Source organism: Choloepus didactylus, chromosome 4 (assembly GCF_015220235.1).
Source record: "Choloepus didactylus isolate mChoDid1 chromosome 4, mChoDid1.pri, whole genome shotgun sequence".
Classification (NCBI taxonomy): domain Eukaryota; kingdom Metazoa; phylum Chordata; class Mammalia; order Pilosa; family Megalonychidae; genus Choloepus; species Choloepus didactylus.
The window spans coordinates 6,947,500-6,957,260 of record NC_051310.1 but is presented as its reverse complement, the minus strand read 5'-3'; the positions used below and the strand labels follow the sequence as shown (position 1 = coordinate 6,957,260).

Below are 9,761 nucleotides of genomic sequence, written 5' to 3'. Positions count from 1 at the left end.
TGCCTGTGGTTCTCATTTGTTCCTCATTCCTCCAAGCTGCCTCTCTCCCCGAGTTTCAGGGTTGCATTACATGGCAGACCTGGCCAGAATCTGCTGTCTGACCTGCTGGTTGCCGGGTCTGCCCGGGGCAGATCCTTGTGGGTTTCTTTCTCACACAGGAACGGGGCCTCATGCCAGCAGGAAATGCTGCCCCAATGGTGGACTCGCAGCTGGACAGAGCCTCAGGAGGACTCGCTGGCTTCTCAGGAAGCACAGCCCAGTGCAGTGCCCAGGAGCCGGACCGGCATCCCCAGGTCGGCCCTGCGGCCTTCCAGGCCCAAAGGAAAGCCTCCTGATTGAGACAGTCTCCTAAGAACTTAATCAAGTACACTGAGAATTGGACCAAAGCAAAGTGCAAAGGAAGCATTGTGCTGCCCTCTGGGGTGGCTGCGGGGCAAGGGTCCCCTTCCCCCTGCTGGTGATGGCAGTGGCCGCTGGTGAGGTGGCGAAGCCGGAGCTGCCGAGTGAAGGCCTGGGGTTGCGCTTGGCCGGGGAACTGCTGTGGGAAAAATAGTTGTGTACCTCTGCAGATTTTTAGGTGGAAAGGAACTGAGGCCGTGAGGGCTTTGGAATTGCATTCTGTAGGCCCAGCCCCCAGGTGAAAATGGAACCTGGCACTTGCCTGGGTCTCCCCCTGCCTGGGAGAACACGGGGGAGCCTGGTGAGCCCCGGGGCCCAGTGGGGCCTTTTGTTACCCGGACCAGCCTTCCCTCCAAACAAGCCCTGGTCCCGGTTTATGGGGCAAACTCCCTCTTCTCCCGACAGCGCCACTGCCCTGGGCCTCCAGGCCCACTTCTCACCTGTCCTTGGCACCTGGCCCTCGGCGCTCCCTCCCTGCCTATCCGCCCTGGCCCCCCGCTCCCACCCCTGCTTCCCTCCCAGCCTTGCTGCCCTCTCCTTACAGTGCCACTCTCCTACCTGGGTCTGCTGGCCAGGGTCTCACCACCCCACCCACACCCTCAGTGGCTCCCCACTTCCTACCTGACAAAATTCAAAGCGGTTGGCCACCCTCAAAGCTATTCACACCCCGGCACTGACTCACCTTTCCAGCCTCTCCTAGGTGCTTGCCGTACTGTTCTCACCTCCCGCCTCCCTCTTGCATTTTTTTTCTTCTCCAGAATTTCCCTAACCTTGAATTCCTAGGTTCACCCATTCATTCAAAACTTACTGAGCACCAGTATGTTCCAGGCCCTATTTTAGGTAGAACTACCCCAGTGGAACTTTCATTACATCTGATAGAGCAAACAAATTATTAAAAAAAGGTAAATGCTATGGGGGAAAGTGAGTAAGGGGCTGGGGATGGGGGGAAGGGCAGTGTCAGGGAAGGTCCCTCAGATATGCGTCCGGCTGGATGTGACCTCCGGCCCCAGCTGAGCTCCATCTGTTACCGACTCCTGCCTCGTGCTGCTTGTGTCCGAGATGTGTGAATGTCCGGAACCCACTGTCCACCACGGCTGGGCCTGGGCTGTCCGCTCCTTGCACAGTCTCGCCTCTGCCCCCACAGGGCAGGAGCTACACCTTCCCCTCCAGGCTGGGCTTCCTTCCCTGGCCTCACCCCCTCTGCCCCAGCGCCCCCTCCCACACTGGCAAGTTCTCACAGGCCCCCCACCCTTCCCCAGGGTGCTGACAAGACTTAGTTCTGCGCCTCCAGCCTTGGGCCACCCATGGAACTTCAGTGGGTCCCAGCAGGACGAGAACCCAGTGGGAGCACAGCCCAGGGGCTTCCCTTCTGCCTTTTTTTTTTTTTTAATTATCCATCCATCTATCTATTTTTAATTGTAGTAAAATGCACATAATGTAAAAATCATTTTAAGGGGATATTTCTTTGACATGAAGTACCCTGACAATACTGTGACTTTCACCACTCCATTACCAGACTGTTTTCAACAATACAATCTCATGCACATTTAGCAATAACTCTCCCCTCCCGCACCCCTGGTAGCCACTATTTTGTTTTCTATGTATTTGCTTTTCGTAGCATTTCATACGAGGGAAATCACACACTATTTGCCCTTTTGTGTCTGGCTTATTTCACTCCACGTGATGTCTTCAGGGTTCATCGGTGCTGCAGCATGTGCCGGCACTTCCACTTACAGACCACGTTTTTTGTCCATTCATCTGTTGCTGGGCACTCGGGTTACTTCCACCTTCTGGCTATTGTGAACAAAGCCTTGATGAACTCAGACAGAAATAACTGTCTGCTCTCAGTTCTTTTGGGTATTTACCTAGAAGTGGAATTGCCAGGTCATGTGGAATTCTATATTTAACTTTCTGGGGAACTGCCAAACTTTTCTACAGTGGCTGCACCAATTTTCATTCCCACCAAAAATGTCCAAGGGTTCCTATTTCTCTGCATCCTCACCAACACTTCTTATTTTCAGTTTTTAAAATAATAGCCATCCCAGTGAGTATTAATTGGTATCTCATTGTAGTTTTAATTTGTATTTCTCTTGTGGCTAATGATGTGGAGCATCTCTGCATATACCTATGGGTCACTTGTATATCTTTGGAGAAATGTCTATTCAAATCCTTGGCCCATTTTTTAATTAGATTGTCATTTTGTTGTTGAGTTGTAGAATTTCTTTATATATTCTGGATATTAAATCCTTATCATATGTATGGTTTCCAAATATTTTCTCCCATTCTGTAGGCTATTTCTTCACTTTCTTGAGAATCACCCTTGATGCACAAAAGTTTTAAATTTTCATGAAGTCTGTTTTGTCTATTTTCTCTTTTGTTGCTTGTGCTTTTGGTGTAAAATAAAAATCCATTGCCTACTACAAGGTCCTGAAGATTTTTCCCTGTTTTCTTGTAGTGGCTCTTATATTTAAGTCATTGGTCCATTTTGAATTAATCTTTGTATGCAGTGGGAAGTAGGGGTTCATATTTGTTATGGTTTGCTAATGCTGCCATTATGCAAAACACCAGAAATGGATTGGTTTTTTAAAGGGGGTTTATTTGGTCACAGAGTTACAGCCTGAAGGCCATAAAGTGTCCAAGGTAAGACATCAACAATAGGGTACCTTCACTGAAGGATGGCCGATGGCATCCGAAAACCTCTGTTAGCTGGGAAGCCATGTGGCTGGCATCTGCTTGCTCCCAGATTGCATTTCAAAATTGTGTTCTCCAAAAAATTAAGTGTGATGGAAGCACAGCTGTATGAGGATACCCAGGGGCAAGTGATTGTACACTTTGGATCTTTGGATAATTGTATGGTATCTGAACAATCTCAATTTAAAAAAAAAAATCAAAAAAAAAAAAAAAAAAAAATGTGTTCTCCAAAATGTCAGTGTCAGCTTTCAATGGCCATCTTCAAAATGGCTCTCTCAGCTGCAGCTTCTCTGAGCTCCTTCTGTCTGAGCTTTTATAGGGCTCCAGTGAACTAATCAAGGCCCACACTGAATAGGTGGGGCCACACCTCCATGGAAACACTCAATCAGAATGTTCCAACCTAATCAACACTAATATATGTGCCCCCACAAGATTGCATTAAAGGATATGGCTTTTTCTGGGGGACATAATATATACAAACCAGCACAATATTCATTCTTTTTTTGCACGTGGATTTCCAGTTGTCCAGCACCATTTGTCAAAGAGAGTATTCTTTCCTCATTGAATGAACTCTGCACCCTTACTCAAAATTAGCTGGCCATAGATGTGTGGCTTTGTCTCTGGACTGTAATTCTATTCTGTTGTCTATGTCTATCCTTATGCCAGTGACACACTGTTTTAATAACTATAGCTTTGTAGTAATCTTTGAAATCAGTAAGTGTGAGTCCTTAGTTTTCTTTTTTAAGATTGTTTTGGCTGTTTGGGGCCCCTTGAATTTTTTTTTTTGGGGGGGGCTAATACTTTATTGATACGAGTGGTCTTTACCCTCACTGCCCTCTTTATCGCAGCTTTGTTTGTTACTCTCCTCCTTGCTGTTCCCCAGAGAATTTTTGACTCCAAGCAGGAGGTTTGGAATTTAAGTTTTCTTAAGGGAGTATAAAATAGAAAAAGCCCTTTACAATCTTCTTTGACAAACCAAAAACTGAGTTACTGAGGTGGAAGCATAGTAGAGGTTGACTTTTAACTTTGGGAAGAGAAAGAAGGCTGGAGGGAAGAAAGCCTCTAATTAGGCGATAGTATAGCCTTATTTTCCACCTCATATTACGTTAATGGGAATCCCATTCTGGAAATGGAGAGAAGTCGGAGGAGAAGCAAGAGCAAAGGGAGTACAAAATTGCCAGAGCCGACCGCCTTCCCTAGGTCTCGGGGGCAAGGCTGACCTCAGTGGAGATAGCCTCCTGGCTCCCGCGTCCCGGGAGATTCACGTCTAGGTTGGTCATCTCTCTTTAGCGTGACTGGCGAGAGCTCCACCAGCCTGCACAGGCCTGCAGTGTGTTGCCTTGGCCTGGGCTGAACTTTGCAGCAGATCAAGGGGAGGGTGAGAGATGGCATCATCTTCACCAGCCTCTCATAGGACCAACTTTTATTTTTTATTTTTAAGGACAATCTTTTCAAAGCAAAATGAATGAAACCATGTACAATCAAGATATACAGAACTTCAGTGTAGGAAGAAAGACCTTGCTGGGCAACAGCTGATGAGAAAAATGAAACGTTTCACAGACTTACAAGAAGTTCACATTGCAAACAGGATTAAGCTGCTGTTAATTTTCCCCCAGAGCATTGAGGCTTTATTTTGCTCAGCCTGAAATCTTGTTCAATTTCATACTGCCTGTGAGATCCACTCAGTCTAGAAAAGCCTCTGTTCAGTGTACCCTTTCCCTCGATTATGGATGGCCAGTTCTTCATCAGTCCCCTCTTCCTCCTTGAAGCTCTCCCAGTCCAACCTGAACTTCTCTGGGGTGCTCATTTTCTGCTACTTGGCTCCAATTTTCCCCAAAAGGCTGCTCAGAGCAGCCACTTGACTTGTTTAACCTTGACACTACAGGGGGTGAGGGCAGCACTGAAGGGACATTAGCCTGAGGTTTCTCCTCTTGTTTTGCTTGAAGAAGGCTTTGGCTTCTTTGCCTGCAGCAGCCACTTGCTTAGTCAACCCTGACATCTTCACCAGCAAAATCAAACACATTGGCAATTTTAACCTTTTCTATTTCTTGAGGCTTCCTAGCTCTTCTGCTCTGACCAACAATTGACTTGAACTCATCTCTTCGGCCTCTTCTTCTCTCTTGTGTACTCGCATCAGTACATAATGTACAGTACATCTTGTGTACTTCCCCACATCAGTGAGGAAGCCAGCCCAGAGCTCATCCTCCTCTTTTCCAGCATCCTCCGACCCAGTGCCTTTTTCCTGCTCTGCAGTTGCGTCTTCCTCCTCACTGCTACATCCAGTCTCTGTCTCGGAATCATCTTCTTCCTCATCTTCTAATGAGACGCCACCTTGTTTTCTCTTCCTGGCCAGAAGGCTCTGAGACTTTCTCTTTTTCCCTTTGGTTTTCTGTGTCTGCTCTTCACCATCCACTTCATCTTCCTCCACTAATTCATATACATCCTCTTCACTGTACTCTTCACACGAAGGCACTAGTCCTCACGTCCCTCTGAGGTGGAGACGTCTTCGGAGTCCAATTCCTCCACGTTGCTACCGCCCAACCCACACGACCGCAGCAGCCGCCCCGACCGCGGAGCGGGAGGAGAAAGAGCTGCGGCAGCAGGGGTGGGGAGGCCCCGGGGTGCGCACGGGTGCAGAGGGCCACGCGGGCCAACGCTCCATGTGGATTTGAGGGTCGACCAATTTTTCCATTTCTGCAAAAAAAGCTGCTAGAATTTTGATAGGGATTGCACTGAATTTGTAAATCGTTTTAGGCAGTAATGACGTCTTAGCAATATTAGGTCTTCCAGTCCATGAACGGGATGCTCATTTATTCAGTCCTCTTTAATTTCTTTCAGCAATATTTTGTTTTCAGTGTAGAAGTCTTTCACCTCCTTGGTTAAATTTATTCCCAGGTATTCTTTTATATGCTATAATAAATGGAACTGTTTTCTTGATTTCCTTTTCAGATGGTTCATTACTGGTGTAAAAGATCACAGCCAACTTTTGCGTGTTTATATCGTATCCTGCAATTTTGCTTAATTCATTTATTAGTACTAGTAGCCTTCTTGTGGATTCTTTTGGAATATATATAATTATGTCATCATATATAATTTGATAGGATAATTTGACTTTTTCCTTTCCAATTTGGGTGCCTCTTATTTCTTTCTCTTGCCTGATTGCTCTTGCTAGAACTTCCAGCCTAAAGCCAAATACCAGTGGTGACAGTGGGCATCCTTGTTTTGTTCCTGATGTTAGGGGAAAGCTTTCAGTATTTTGCTGTTGAGTAGGTTTTTCATAAATGCCCTTTATCATGTTCAGAAAGCTCTCTTCTATTCCTAGGTTTTCGAGTGCTTTATTCTTTGGTCAGTTTTTGGCAATTTTTGTTTCTAGGAAGTCTGTTTCATCTTGATTATTTAACTTGCTCTCTACAACCTTTATGACAGGAAGGTGCGCCTCCCCTTCTTGCCACTGGAGGGCACTGTGCCCGGCCGGCGCCCCCCCAGGGCTCCATGGAAAGTCTGCTCCGCCCCTCAGGGCGAGGTGCTTTAGGGTAGTGTCTGAGCTTGGAGTGTGGGGTGTTAGGTGTGCGGGGGCTGCCAGGACTCCTGGAAAGAAAGGCCCTCTGGAGCAATGTCATTAGGTGCCCCACAAGCCATCTGTGCTCTGCGGGGGGGACCTGACTTCGTCCCCGTCCTCCAGGGGCGCCAAACCCCTCACTGGTCTAGGGGTGCACGGATCTGTCCCCACTCCAGGCCTTGCCCAGGGATGCCCTCCGCCTGGACAACCCCTCCTCCTGGAATCCTCCCCCCCCACACACACATATATGAACTCCAAGCCACCCAACAGCTGTCACAAATACCTCCTCCTCCTGGCAGCCCTCCTGCTCTCTCCTTGGGGTCAGGAGATTTCTTGATTTCTTTCCATTCATTCACTCTCTGACGTTTTAAGTGTGCTGGTGGATCAGCAGCTGCTAAGCTGTGGAGGTGCAGAGTGGACCAAGGCACTGAGCACGGTTTAGTGGGGAGACAGCTCCAGGCCTTGGGGAGACAGAGGCAAAGCGGGGGGTGGGTGGGTGAGGGAGGCCTTGGAATCCTGCCAGATAGAAGTACAAATGACCTTTCACAAGCTGCCCTGGGAGAGGCATAGCCTGGGGCAGGGAGAGACTGACCCCCAGGAGAGAGCAGGAGGGCTGCCTGGAGGAGGAGGGATTTGTGACAGCTGATGGGCAGCTTGGAGTTCATATCTGTGTGTGGGATTCCAGGAGGAGGGGTTGTTCAGGCAGAAGGCATCCCTAGGCAAGGCCTGGAGTGGGGACAGATCCATGCACCCCTAGACCAGTGAGGGGTTTGGTGCCCCTGGAGGATGGGGACGAAGTCAGGCCAGGTGGTGGGAGGGATGAGGGGGAGGTGTTGGCCTGAGGGCCAAGAGCCTGCCTGGGGACCTGGGGTGGGGGTCCCTGCAGCTTTCAGGGGTGACTTTCAGGGCCTGTATCCCCCAACCCCTCCCAAACTGCCTGGTTCCAGGGCAGGGCTCCCAGGCTGCTTTCGCACACTCTTGAGTTGGGTTCCACAGATGCCCCTTGGCTCAGACACCTCCTTGGGCCTTGGCCCCAACCCGGCCTGCCCCTTCTACCTCGCTGTAACCCACTTTGCCTTGCAACGGCCTGAGGGGTCTTTCAAGGCACAAGTCAGAACCTGCCACTCCCCCTGGACAAAACTGCCAGTGGCTGCTGGATGCAACGAGATAAACTCCCAGTTCCCCAAGGCAGCCGGTGTGGCAGCAGGTCACAACCGGCTACAGATGACAGAACAGCAGAACAGTTGCCAACAGGGCATTCGTTTGTTGAACGGAGAGTATTTGCCTCCCCCAGGCCAGCCTGGCTCTGGGGGCCATGGAGGCAGACAGGGACCCAGCCCCCTCCTGTACCCCACCACCTTCAGCCTGTGTTGCCTCCTCACGGTCACAAGATAGCATCCTTTCCCCACTTCAGCTGGAAAGGAGGAGCAGGGTCAAAGGTCAAAGGGACATGCCACAGCTAACTTTACCAAGCTTTCTGAGAACCCCGGCACGCTGGCGTCCACTGTCGTCTCATCGGCGGCCCCGGGGCCCAGGGCCACCTCCAGCTGCAGGAGAGTCTGGGAAGTATTTTCACCTGTAACAAGAAAGGGCACCGTGGCGAGGCCCAGCAGCCCTCTCCAGCCTTGGCACCTCTGCCGTCCTCCAGGCCACCAGCAGCCACACTGCCCTTCCCTCTGCCTCACTGGCTCCCCAGCCAGGCCCTGCTCTTCCTGCTCAAATATCTCCCAGCTGCTCGCCCATACCCAATAAATAAACGAAGGCGCACTCATTCAGGAGATTGCTGGTGAGAAGGAAAGGCCTCCTAGATAACCGCCAAGTGAAGAAAGCAAGGGACAGAGTGGTCGGTATGAGGTCACACTCGGAGGGACCTGGCCAGCCTGTGGCAAAGACCCGGAGCTGGAAACGTGCCACGCCCAGGGCAGGGCCACCGTGGCCGGAGGAGGCGAGGGTTTCCTCCCCACTGTGTGGCTTTGTTTTCCGTCTATATTTTATTTTACTTTCTTTTTTATCATGTTCCTGTGTTATTCCAAATAAATATGAATTCACATCAGGCAGAAAATAAAATGTAAAATAAATTAATAAAAAAGTAACCGACCAAGACCCACTTGCCGTGATTTCTTGGTAAATGTGTAACAGCTAGCTCTCCGGGAGGCGGACACCCTGCTTTGGGGCCTTCCCCGGTTTTTCCGGGGTCCTGCCGTGTCCAATTTCAGCCACCAGAAGGTGGTCACTGGTTTGGGAGGTGGTAGGGGCAGCTCTGAGGCCCCCCTACCCCCAGTCCCTTTTTGTCACACACCTCTGGCTTTGTCTGTGTTTTGTCCCCCTGAGATGTGAGGGCAGGTGGCCCCTGGAGTGAGGACACCATGGCCCAGAAGTCCCCCTGGAAGTCACATGGTTAGCCAGGCCATGGGGGGCGTGGGGGCGACCTCCTGCAGGCTGACCTTGTGCAGGGCTTGGGGGAACACCCCAGCCTGAGGTGCAGCCAGCAAGAGGTGAGGGGGGCCTGTCCGGGTCACCCAGATGGCCCTGGCAGAGCCAAGGAAGGTTCTGTGCCCACAGCCAGGGTGTGTTCTCTACCCCTGGGGCAAGAAACCAGGGCAGGGAGCCCCCCGGGCAAGGGGAAACCTAAGCTAAGAGTGCCCCGCTCTGGGCTCCTACCCCAGAATCCAGACCAGCCCGATCTCCCACACGGGGTGCTGGGGATTAAATGGGGTGTAAAGGCACAGGAGAGCTGGTGTCCCTCCCGGAGGGAAGGTTGGGGGGCCTCTCCCCTGCCTGTGGGCAGAGCTTTGGGGCTCGGTGGCTGGGAAGGAAGCAGCCTGGGGCTGGCAGCTGCTGCGGCAGGTGGAGGCTGCTGGCACTCAGGAAGCTGAGAACTGGGGCCGGGGCAGCAAGGAGGCCCCCTCCCAGGCTCAGACCCCCATGTCCAAGGCCCTCCTCCGTGCCCCCTGCAGCCTCTCACCTCGGGGCCCATCCCAGGATATGGGGCCAAGGACATGCTGACGAATGGCTGAGGCTGTGCCCAGCGTCCTCCATCAGCTCCGCTTTGCAGAGGGCCCCAGCACCCACCAAGGTCCTGCGGGCCCCAGGGCTGCCCTTCTGGCTCCAA

At 51.2% G+C, this 9,761-nt stretch overlaps 1 pseudogene; it reads right to left on the bottom strand.

Moving 5' to 3' along the window:
- Positions 1–4,177: 4,177 nt before the first annotated feature.
- LOC119532548 lies at positions 4,178–9,650 on the bottom strand (annotated as a pseudogene).
- Positions 9,651–9,761: the final 111 nt, after the last annotated feature.